We start from the raw sequence: 12,416 nt of genomic DNA, 5'->3' as shown, positions 1-12,416 counted from the left end.
CGTTTACAGAGAACGTTACAGAGCAAAAAGCTGTAAAGTAAATGTCGCAAGGTGACAAAGAGAATTAGTGAGTAAACCAGAACTAAAACCCAGTCACCTGCTCTCTTCTAACAAGACTCCAGCTTAATGTAGCTACGAATATGGAATCTGCCACAGAGAGGAGAAAGTGGTACCAAGGCAAGAAAGTAAAACCACTGTTGCCCTTCGGGCCCCTATTAGGCATTTTAACAGTTACTATGTATGGAGAACTCAACTATTAACATATACATTTACAATCAAATACTTGTGAGGAAAAAGTCATATAAAATAATGACATTAATGGAAACCATTTTGTTTGGAGCAGGTTTTTAATTTAAAAATAACTTTATAGAAGTTTATTGCAGAAAAGTTGTAAACACGGGTGAGAAAAACTTAATTTCATTACCACCGTATAATACACAGTATGTGTACTAGTATATCCTCCTAGTCATTTGTGTACATTTTTATTTTTTTAAAAAGGGATAAAACTGTACACATCTTATAACTTAAGCTTTCCAATTAATAAATTGTAACCATCTTCATATGTCAGTAAACACATTATTTTAAACTGAGGAATTCCATTGTGTTTATTATATGTTAGGTCCCCATGGTTGAAAATTCAAGTTGTTCCTAATTCTTTCCCATTAGAAACAAGGCTGAGATGAACATGTTAGAGCTAAATCTTTTTGCCTGTGTTCAATTATTTCCATAAGGAAATAGATAGATTTCCAGAAGTAGACTTGCTAGGTCAAAGGGCTGCATTTGGAATTTTTTAATTTAAGCACAAACATCTGTTTCAAATATATTTTTAACTTGTCTTTCTAGTTTCTTTTTTAGAAACAAAAACTATGATAAATGCACAGCAAGCCCCAATGGAGATTGGTTGATTGAGCATCTCCTTACATATTCCCTTTCTCTCTCCTTTCAGGAAAACAACATCCCCAAGTTAAGAAGAAGGAAGGAGGACCGATGAAAACAAAACAATAATGTTGACCCCGAGTAAGAAAGACTGGTGGCACCACTCACATTCAGGGACATAAAATTCCATCATCAGAGGCATACACAGAACATTGCATTAGGCACCATGATAAGATTTCAAAGAAATTAGATATGTAGGTCTAGTCCTAGCCCTAGAGAAGCTTAAAGTTTAGTTCTAAAGCAAAAACATTAACTCCTTGACAAGACTCAGAAACATGTAACAAGTCCACATGCAAGAGGTAAAGGGTAGGTAACTCAGTTAACTGAAATAATCAGGTAAAGCAAGGGATCATAATGAAAAGGTACATTGAACATTTTATTATAAATTAATGCTTGAAGAACATTTATGCACAATCTCTGAATTTTCAAGGAATTTCCTTTTGGAATAGGTCCATTGTTGAAGTCTTCTAATGCTTTGGTCAACCAGTTCCTTTTGGGGGTTCCTTAAAATGCTTTTTAAATTTTTTAATAAATTAAAATTCATAAATAAAAATTAACTAAAAATTGTCTCCAGTATTTACTTTCTCACCATACCCAATTCTATTTTAATTGGTTTTAGAAAGTCACTCTTACCCAGTCTATTCCAAGCATCAACATGGTTTTCAGGGAAGCAAATCTCTTTCCCAGCTCCTAGCTCATAATGGACATCCATCAGTGAGCCTCCCAGAGGAATGGAGAGCAGTTCACACAAAGAGTTAAACAGAGAAGTCTGTTATTTCTCTTACACAACATGAATGTGTGTCTCAGATCAAATCCAGATGGCATCTCCTCAGTAATTACCCTTCTGAGGTGAAATGGTGGAACAACTAAATCAAATGTGTAACTTCCAGTTCTTCGTGGTGGTGTTAGCGGACCAACAACATAGGATGTCAACCCAACCTGACCTGATCTGTGAGGACAGACTCTATGGGATACTTTAGACATCCCTAGACCAGCCAGTAATTTTCATCCTAAGAAACTGATAGAACCTATTGACAGGTACAGGATCTGGAAGTACATTTTAAGAAGGAAAACATGTGCCCAGCCAGTGTGGCTCAGTGGTTGGGCATTGGCCTATGAACCAAGAGGCCATGGTTCGATTCCTGGTCAGAGCACATGCCCAGGTGGCAGGCTTGATCCCCGGTGAGGGGTGTGTAGGAGGCAGCTGATCAATGATTCTCTCTCATCAATGATGTTTCTTTCTCTCCCTTTCCTTCCCTCTATAAAATCAATAAAATTTTTAAGGTAAAACATGTGAGCTATAGGCATAAGATTCCTTTGAGATAATATAAAAATCATACTACACTAGTCTGGTAAAAGCGCTGATATCATAAGCTGCTCTGGACTGAAAGTCATGACCTCTGAGTTCTAGTCCAATTATGTAAATAGCTCTGTGGTTTGTGCAAGATACTGAGCCGTACTGAGCTCCCCCTTCCTAATCTGTTGAATGAAGTGAATTAGTGCTAGATGGTTACTAAGATCCTCTTCAACTCTAAAACCTAACTATTCTTTAAGGAGGACCAATAAGCATATAAAAAAGGAAAACAGTAGGCATTATACTTTTAGATTTTCCAGTAGCAAATCGAATCTATCCAGATTCTAATATCTAGAAGAGAATGGGAAAATCACCCAGCACAATCACATCTCATTTTATTTTACAAGTCGACAAATATTCATTGAGTGTCTACTCTGTGATGCTGGGGATATTTCACAAAACAAAGGAAATACCTGCCTTCACAGACCTTATTAAATTTAATAAGCAATCACAATAAAGTGTGCTAAGTGCTAAGATGGAAAAGAAGGATGCTCTAACAGGAAGAGTATGTACATAACGCATTATGGAAGGCTCTTCTCAATACAGTCATGGCTTATGTTGAGACCTGAAAGGATACGTAGTGGTTACTTAGGAAAGGGGTCCGGAGGGAAGTGGTGCAGGAGGAGGGAGCACCACGTGAAAAGGTGTGGAGCTGGGAGAGAGCTGGCTAGCCTGGCACCTGTGGCTGGACTGTCCAGAAAAAGGGATGAAGTGAGAAGTGAAAAGAGAGGCAGTTGCTGTGTCGCTCAAAGCCTTGCATAAGAACATAACAAGAAGTTTTGCTTCAGGCTTTCTAGCAAAGGTTTGTGTAGGCAAGTGATGGGATCAGATAAACATTTCCAAAAAGATTACCCTGGCTGTGATGTGAAGAACAGATTGTAGGGCAGCAAAACCCAGAGCAGAAAATCACTGGGAGGCTATTACAGGAATCTAGACAAAAAGACAGTGACCTGAACTTGAATATGAGCAGCAGGTACGAAGAGATATTTAGAAGCTAAGCCCAGCCGGTGTGGCTCAGCGGCTGAGTGTTGACCTATGAACCAAGAGGTCACAATTCAATTCCTGGGCAGGACACATGTCCAGGTTGTGGGCTCCATTCCCAGTAGGGGGCATGCAGCCAATCAATGATTCTCTCTCATCATTGATGTTTTTCTCTTTCTCCTTGTCTCCCTTCCTCTCTGAAATCAATAAAAATATATTTTTTAAAAACTTGACGATTAAGCAGTTGGGGGTGGGGTGGGGTGAGGAATTAAAAATGATTCCTAATCCTGACTGGTTTGGCTCAGTGGATAGAGCGTCAGCCTGCGGACTGAGGGGTCCCAGGTTCAATTCCAGTCGGGGGCATGTACCTTGGTTGCAGGCACATCCCCAGTGGGAGGTGTGCAGGAGGCAGCTGATCGATGTTTCTCTCTCATTGATGTTTCTGGCTCTCTGTCCTTCTCCCTTCCTCTCTGTAAAAAAAATCAATAAAATATATTTTTTAAAAAAATGATTCCTAGACATCCAGCTTAAGAAATTGGGTAGAAAATTTTCCATTGTGTTTGCTAAGAGGATTGGATATAAACCCGCAGTTGCTGGGAGGCGTTCTGCCTTCATTTGGAAAGAAGCTGCCTGAGAATGAAACCACACAGAGGAAAACAAAGCTAAGAGACAGGGGTGAAGCTGTTTGTGACACCCTTATCTCGCGTCTTGAGACCAGCTGTCCCTGATCCATCCCTGGACTTTTCAGGCATATGAATCATGCATTTTCTTTGTTGTGGTTTTTGGTGCTGGTGGTTTGGTGAGTTGGTTGTTTAGTTCACTTTGAGTTGGGGTTCTGTCACTTGGAACCAAGAGAGTTATGGGAAGAGTGGGGACAGTGACGGCAGAAAGCCCAAGGTAGAACTACCACTGAAGACGTGACACCGAGGAAGTTGAGCCCAAGGAGAAAGCAAGAGGAGAAGCCCAGGAAAGTACAATGCCAGAGAGGCATGTGGTCAGTAAAGGCAGATGCTATTGAGAGATAAGACAATTACTAAGGCATAAGCATTGGCGTTACCAACAAGGCAGTAGCTGGTGGCCTTAGTGGGGAAGGCTTCCATGGAGGGATGGGAGTAGAAACCCAACTGAAGGAGGCTGAAGAGTTGAAGGAGGAGGAACAGTGAACAGAAACGGTTCTAAAGCTGTGTTGTGAAGGGGCGGGTTGCCAGAGGGAGATGTTTTCAGACTGATGAGACAGAAGAATGTGTAAAGGCGAATGAGAAGGATGCAGGAGAGGAAATAATTACCTGAGAGAGGCCCTGAGAAGGGAGGAGGAAGAAGGTCAAGAGAACAGGTCAAGGCACAGATTGAAAGGCTGGCCCTAATTCAAGGGAAGGATCCCTCTTCCACTGAAACAGGACAAAGAAAAAAGGAGGATGGCTGCAGGATTAACAAGATTTCTTAGCATAACAGCAGGAACTTCAAGGTGTTACTGCCTGACACCTCTATCTTCTCCTTAAAGTAGCAGGCAGGGTCATTTGCCAAGAGTGAGGAGAACATGAAAGTGGGAGTTTCAAGGAGAATGGAGGCTGTTTGGAAAATTGCCATGGAGAACAGGAGAGAGACTAGAAAAATACAGAAGAATTGGCTGGGAACTAGGAGGGCCCACCCAATGACAAAAACCATCCCACAATTTTACCAAGATCTTGGAAACCGAAGAAAAGATGGAATCTGTGTGTAAATGTTTGATTATCCTGACACTGATTTATAAAAGCTCTCTTTTATAAATGAAAAGTGTTAGTACATTTTCATATTTTTCATTACTGATATAAAAGGGGAACTTCTCAGTTTGCTGATGGGACACTCAACGTTTCTGCACAGCAAACTGCCAACCTGATGAAGATAAGCCACAAATGGTGTGGCAGAGCCCAACGTGGCCGATGAAACTCAGCAGGCTAGCATGAAATCATGAATCTGGGTTTTAACAAACAAAACAAGACTCAAACTGTCACTTTGAGATGTCAGTGGTCATCCAATTCAGAGATCAAAGTTACCAGCAACAAATCCTTAAGAGCAGATACAGCCCTCGGGTTGAGCAAATACCAAACACCAAGAGGCTACTAGATAAGGTCCTTCTCAGTGTCAAGACTCTCAAGTTTCCATCGAGAGTGATAAGAGTTCATGTGAGACATTTGCACTTGAAAGATCTCATCTACTGGCCACTAGTCATGAATATAGGGTGGGGCAAAAGTAGGTTTACAGTTGTTTGTATGGCAAATACAATAGCTAATTAATAACTAATACAAGAATAAACCATGTTTCAAGTACTCACAACTGTAAACCTACTTTTGCCCCATTCTGTATTTTCAAGTTCTATCCTTACATTTCGTTTCAACAACAACAAAGTGTTTGGACCATATTGTCTCGGCATTTCCTAAAATGTCTTCTTTGAATTGCAATGTATTTTTTTTTAGTCTTCATTGTTGAAAATATTACATATGTCCCCTACTTCCCCTCACTGAGCTCTTCTAGCCCACCCCCGCCCTGTACCCCAGGCTTTCAGCACCCTATTGTCTGTGTCCATGGGTTATGCATATATGCATACAAGTTCTTTGGTTGATCTCTTCCCACCCATCCACCCTCCCCGCCTTCCCTGTGGGATATGACAGTCTGTTCCATGTTTCTATGACTCTAGAGTTTTATATCTACTTCAGAGAAGCATGACATGAATACTCAGAATAGTGTCATCTTTTAGAGAATATTTCCTATTGAATTATCCAACATTTTTCATAAGGGAAAAACAAACAAAATAAGAAACCCAGGCAGGAACTTTGCCATCCTAGGCCTTCTTTGCATGGGTTTTTATTTATCTGCCCCACTTCTCACCTATCATTTCCAGGTTCTTGAGCTAGAAAGTTCATCACTCCTGGCCCTGCAGGGTACTGATTCTCTTTTTCAGTCTTCACACATTTAGGTTACCATGTCCCCAAAGCGAGGGGATGTGCTAAGATTACATCATCCCTAACCTTGAAGGAGTCAACAATGGATGCCAATAGAGTGACAGGTGCTGTGATAGCAAGTAGAGGAGCAAAGATGTTGATAGGATCATCCCTTCCAGGAAAGCCTCACTGAGGAGCTGACATTTCAGCAGGCCTGAAGAATGAGGATTTCTCCAGGCAGGGGAGATGTGTAATGCAGAGGCTAACACCAACAGTAGTTAGCATAAATGCAAAAAGACCCATTGGAAGGCCAATGGACTTTGATATTCAGCAGGGCTGAAAACCAGCATAATATTGCCCTGCTGTGGGCTCAATGGCTGAAGGCAATTCCCTAACCTGATAATTCTTTTACTGTTTACCAAACTTTACCTTTGACATGCCTGTATGCATTCCTAAAGGGCAAATGTGTATTCAAGTGAATAAAAGCTGACAGGTCCAAGGTGTCAGTGAGCTTCTCCACTAGAGAGAGGTTTCCACCTGGCCCCCCATGCCTTCTAAATTCATATTTTTTGTCTAGTGTTTTGTGCGAGGCCCCTTCTTCAGATCCTGAACCCTAGCCGTAAAAGGTTGCAGCAGGGTAACACTGGAAAGCAGAGGGAGCAGCAGAGTATAAAAAACGTAAGATGTGGAATAGGCGGACTCCCAGGGGCTGTAATTGCACAGCATGAATGTAGCATAGGGAGGGCAGGGAGCAGTCAGAGGATGAGTCTAGACCAGGGGTGGGCAAACGTTTTGACTCGAGGGCCACAATGGGTTCTTAAACTGGACCGGAGGGCTGGAACAAAAGCATGGATGGAGTGTTTGTGTGAACTAATATAAATTCAAAGTAAACATCATTACATAAAAGGGTACCGGCCGGATCCGGTCTGGGGGCCGTAGTTTGCCCACGGCTGATCTAGAATGAGGCTTGCTAACTGTTCTTTTTATATCTTTGTATGTTTGCTTTTTAGTTTGTATTTGTTTACTTTTCCCTTTGTGTTTTAGCAAAAATTCTCTTCCAAACATTCTAATCTTATCTCAGCTAGCCTGGGGGAAAAATGATTGATTCACACCTGGGCCAGGTTAAAGTTTAAACTTAACTGTTCTTAGGCCATATGGTCTCTGGTCTGGTCCCTTCTCACTTGTCTAGACCAGCCGTGGGCAAACTACGGCCCGCGGGCCGGTCCGGCCCGCTTGAAATGAATAAAACTAAAAAAAAAAAAAAAAGACCGTACCCTTTTATGTAATGATGTTTACTTTGAATTTATATTAGTTCACACAAACACTCCATCCATGCTTTTGTTCCGGCCCTCCGGTCCAGTTTAAGAACCCATTGTGGCCCTCGAGTCAAAAAGTTTGCCCACCCCTGTTCTAGATGAAAATGGACACTGTTGTTCATGGTGTCCAGAAATTGTTAATGTGGCTGCATTGAGAACACAGGTTATATTTCCATCACAGTAACTTTATTGTAGTGGTGACAATGAGATCTGTAACATAAAAAACAAACAAAAAAACAAACTCACAGAGACCAGATTTCTGAGCCTGCTTCTTCAATAAGTTCTAATCCCAGATTTGCTGAGCTTGAAGAGTTTGTAAATAGATGGTCCAGCCCATGCCCTCTCTCGCTCCTCAACCTGTCTGTGTTGGCCCTGATATAGCCTACCACATCTTTTGTCCATGGGCCCAAAACTGAGGCCCATGGGAATTTTGCTCCTTCTGGATCCCATCTCTATAACTCACCTCTGGGCCATCTTGCTTACACTGAGGTTGGCTTAGTTTGTGCTCTGCAGCTGCCCTGAGCCCTGGAGGTTTATTTTCGATCAGGGGTCAGAAAATACATTCTATAAAGAGCCACACGGTCAATATGTTAGGCTTTGCGGGCCCATTTCTGTCACAACTATTCAACTCTGCTGTTGTATCAAGAAAGGAGCCACAGACAATATGTGAAAAGGCTATGGCTGTGTTCCAATAAAACTTATGGACACTGAAATTCAAATTTTATATCATTTTCTTTCTTTTTTAATTTATTAATTTGAGAGAGAGAGAAGGAGTGAGAGAGAAACAATGATTTGTTGTTCCACTTATTTATGCATTCATTGGTTATTTCTTGTATGTGCCCTGACCGGGGATTGAACTTGCAACCTTAGTGTATTGGGGCTGACTCTTTCACCAACTGAGCTACCAGGTCAGGGTTTATATCATTTTCATATGTCATGAAATATTATTATTCTTTTTATTTTTCAACCATTTAAATATGTAAAAACCATTCTTAGCTCAACAACTGTATACAAACAGTGGGCCAGATGTTTCCAGTGACCTAGAGTTTGCCGACTCCTGTTCTAGACACTAATCCCCAGGGCAAAGATGGCCTCTTTCCCTTTTACCTGATCAATTCATTATTATAACTGATACAAGTAATACCAATCTATACCATGTGACGAGCATCTACTAGGTGCCAGGTGGTATGTAGCACAGAGAGCTGCTTTGAAGAATAAATGAAATAATGCATGTAAAGTACTTAACATAATGCTTCATCTGAGTTAAGCATCATTGATTGTTAGCTACTATTACTTTTTTAATTGTTTATATATCTTATCTCTGATCAGTAAAATGACTCATACAAGGTAGATATTAACATCCTATTGAGGATCATAAAAATGAAGTCATTTGTGAAATCACATGCCTATTAAGTAGCAGAGCTAGGAGTAGAACCAGATTTATCTGACTTCAAAGTCCCTGACCTTCCCACTGCAGCACAACCTGTTTATCTGCAGCACATTCACAGGCTAGTGGTGAACTGCTGACCTACCCAGCAGCAGCAGGCATTTATGCCCCTAGAGCCTGCCATCTTGTGACAAGAGTAGCACAGGGCTTACTCTATTCTTGCTTCAAAGCTTAAGTGCCTGTTGGACCACTTAGTTCTTGTTTCCTGCCAAGGGATCCTCTCGCCCCATGAGAACAGTCAAGATGACGGAGCTCAATAGGCAATTAGACCTTTTCCCGCTCGGCTATCCTATTCTGCCCGAGTTTCCAGGTTCTTCTGACTCATACTTAGGTAACTTCCTGCAAGTGACACTCCCAGAATCCTACCCCTGCAGCATTCTAACAGAAAAATACTTTACATGTTCGTGATAACTGCAGATGCTTTCTGCCAAAGGTAAGAAGAGTGCTGTTGCATAAAAACCATTCATCTGCATGACGTTTTTAGAGTTGTCCATAAAATGTTACTAAAGATATTGTACATAGCTTCAAAATTATATTCAAGGGAGCCCATGTGATAAATCCTTCCTTGAATTTAGATCCAGAAAAAAAAAAGTCTCTCTATAATTGAATCTGTATATTTTATCTCGTCAGAAAAGAAAACCTGTTTCCTTTTATATCGTGGCTTCCAAGAAATCTAAAGCTAAATTCCATGCCAAAATGTCTCATCTCAGCTGCCTGATAGGATCTATTTCTACTTCACTGCTATGACCGCTTCTATGTTTTATAATTTTAAAACTAGCTAGAATATATTGTGTGTGTCTCCTATATGCCACGCATTGCGCTTTCCCTGCTGCGCCTCTCCTTAAATGGTTTCAAATGGTGCTTGTTTTACTAAACTAGTGCCTTATTTTGCAAGTTATGTTTTACCTTGCATCCTACACCCCAGGTCTCCTAGAAGCAGCAGGAGATATTGGATTTTTTTAAAAAGGGGCTTGCCCTGGTCTGGTGGTTCAGTTGGTTGGAGCATCATCCCATACACCAAAAGGTTGGAGGTTCAATCCTGGTTGGGGTGCATACGGCAGGCAATGGACTGATGTTTCTCTCTCAATCAAAGTTTCTCTCTCTCTCTCTCTCTCTCTCTCTCTCTCTCAAATCCTCGGGTGAGAATTTTAAAAGTGTGTGTGGTTGGGGGGGGGGGGGCCTCTATTCACAATTTGAACATAGTTGTAAAGAGCCAACTTGGCTTTCTCCTTAGAGGCCACAAGATGGGGATGTCATTCCACAAAAATCAGAGTTTTCCTACACTGCACTGTCTTCTATATCTCTTCCCCTTTCTTTGCCTGCATGTATCACTCTGATCCTCCATGCAGGCATTAGGAACGCCAGGCAGTCCCCACCTTTGGTCTGTGCCAAGGGTGAGTTACATGAGCAGGACTCCAAGCCTTCTGCACCTGTAGCCCTAGACATGGTCCTAATGAGAATCCTTCAGCTCTGGGCGGCTTCCTCATTGGAATCACAACTCCCTTCGGCATTTGACACCCTGCCACTTGACCTCATATCAGCTCCCCTCCGACTCTACCTGTTCTCCTAACACCTTTCCAGGAGACATAACTGAGAGCTGATGTCCAAGGGTGACTGGCAGAGCGGCTAGAGTAAGGCTGGCAGACAGTTGTTTCTAGACGGAAACACTGGAAACTGGAGAGGATAGTTGGCACAACACGGTCCCTCGAATATCTGAGAATGAATGGACGAATGAACTAACTCTAACTCATCACCACTTTCCCCTAAATACCTAGACAAAGCCAGCAACCAGCCACTGAATTCTAAGCACTCAAATTTCTTCAGTAATTGGTAAGCCTATGAATCTGCTGTATCAAGGGTGATAAAGACGGAAAGCTTGGTTTCTCTATCCGCTTAAATAAGGAAACCACCTCTGTCTGTTGGCCCAAAGCTTTTGCTTTGAACTCTCCCTTTGCCTGAATTTGCTCTGTGACTCTGGGAAAATCGCTCGATAACTCTGGGCCTCACTGTTTTCCTCTGTAAAACTGGAGATGTCACTAAATGGTGTCTCCAGTACCTTCCAGCCTGACACGTCTGCGATCTGCCTCTAGGCATCCAGCTAGCATCCTTTTCTTGGGCGGGTTTCATGGGATGTGTTTCACTTTTAGAGTGAATTATGGGGCGCAGCTACAGTGTTTGGACAGGTTCAAGCCTTGGACTGAGGAGAGGCACAGTCCTCTCATTGCTATGTGCAAGTCCCAGCTTGGAGGGCAGAGCCTTCCCAGCACAATTATAGCCAACAGCTGTAGTTGTGAGCTTGAACCTATGGTCCGGACACGTGGCCCCACGTGCCTGTGTGATAGAGTTCAGGTGCATGTAGTTGAGTAGAATTGAAACCAATGAGAATGTTGTAAACATCTTGATCACGTCCTTACTTTGCCTCGTGGCATCTACTATAAAATAAAGACACAGCTTGTGGGCGCCCTCCATCAGAGGAGCTGCGTCCCACTGAGACCCAGCTTTCATTCTCTTGTCTATCCTTTCTAAGCCTTTCATCACCTCCACTCAGGGTCACTGAACCAGGCTGAGCTGGCATGAGTATGCCATGGCCGTGCCGGCTCCCCACAGTGAATTTCCTGGTCGTCCTGCTCACTAATTTATCACATGCCCCTGGACTTAGGTCATCTGTTCATATCATAAAGTTTACAATTTTAACCATTTCTAAATGTACAGTTCAGAGGCATTAAGTACATAAGCATTATCGTACAAAAATCACCACCATCCATCTCCGTATCTCTTTTCATCTTTCCAAACTGAAACTCTCTCCCCATTAAATAGCAACTTCCCATTCCCCTCGCCTCCTGGCCTCTGGCAACCACCGTTCTACTCTTCATTTCTATGAATGTGACCAAAAGTGGAATTGTACAGTGTGTCCTTTTGTGACTGGCTGATTTCACTCAGCAGAATGTCCTCCAAGTTCATCTGTTGTAGCAGATGTCAGGATTTCCTTCCTTTTTAAGGCTGAATAATAGCTCATTGTATGGATATACCACATCTTGTTTACCCATTCCTCCACTGATGGACACCTGAGTTGTTTCCACCTTTTGAGTATTGTAAATAATGCTGCCACGAACATTGGTGTACAGATATGCTTGAGATCCTGCTTTTACTTCTTTGGAGTATATATCCAGAGGTGCAATTGCTGGATCACACAGTAATTCTATGGTCACTATTTTGAGGAACCACCACACTGTTTTGTTCCATGGGACTCTTGCAGAGATGGAAGTGTTTCCTGGGCACTGCGGTCTTACTGCCATGCTGACCCGAGAGGTGTTTTCAGGGTATAGGGTTGCCTAGAAGGGTTGTCTTGCCTCATTCTTTAGAGGAGCAGGACCCTCCTGCTATTCAAAATGAGTCCTGCACTAGACACTGGACCTAGGGCTGCTCCTTACCCTGCCTCAGTATGGACGTCCGTAAAGTGGGCT

At 42.3% G+C, this 12,416-nt stretch overlaps 1 protein-coding gene and 1 non-coding gene across 2 annotated transcripts in view; one reads left to right on the top strand and one right to left on the bottom strand.

Moving 5' to 3' along the window:
* The window catches only part of EXTL3 (exostosin like glycosyltransferase 3), a 116,039-nt gene that overhangs the window by 100,061 nt on the left and 3,562 nt on the right, over positions 1-12,416 (bottom strand). The gene's annotated exons all lie outside the window — the stretch shown is intronic.
* On the top strand, positions 7,591-7,726 carry LOC132236320 (small nucleolar RNA SNORA1). Its single transcript, XR_009453261.1, has one exon. It is a non-coding gene; the product is annotated as a small nucleolar RNA SNORA1 (small nucleolar RNA).

This window comes from Myotis daubentonii, chromosome 5 (genome assembly GCF_963259705.1).
Source record: "Myotis daubentonii chromosome 5, mMyoDau2.1, whole genome shotgun sequence".
NCBI lineage: Eukaryota > Metazoa > Chordata > Mammalia > Chiroptera > Vespertilionidae > Myotis > Myotis daubentonii.
This window is presented reverse-complemented; position numbering and strand designations above follow the sequence as displayed.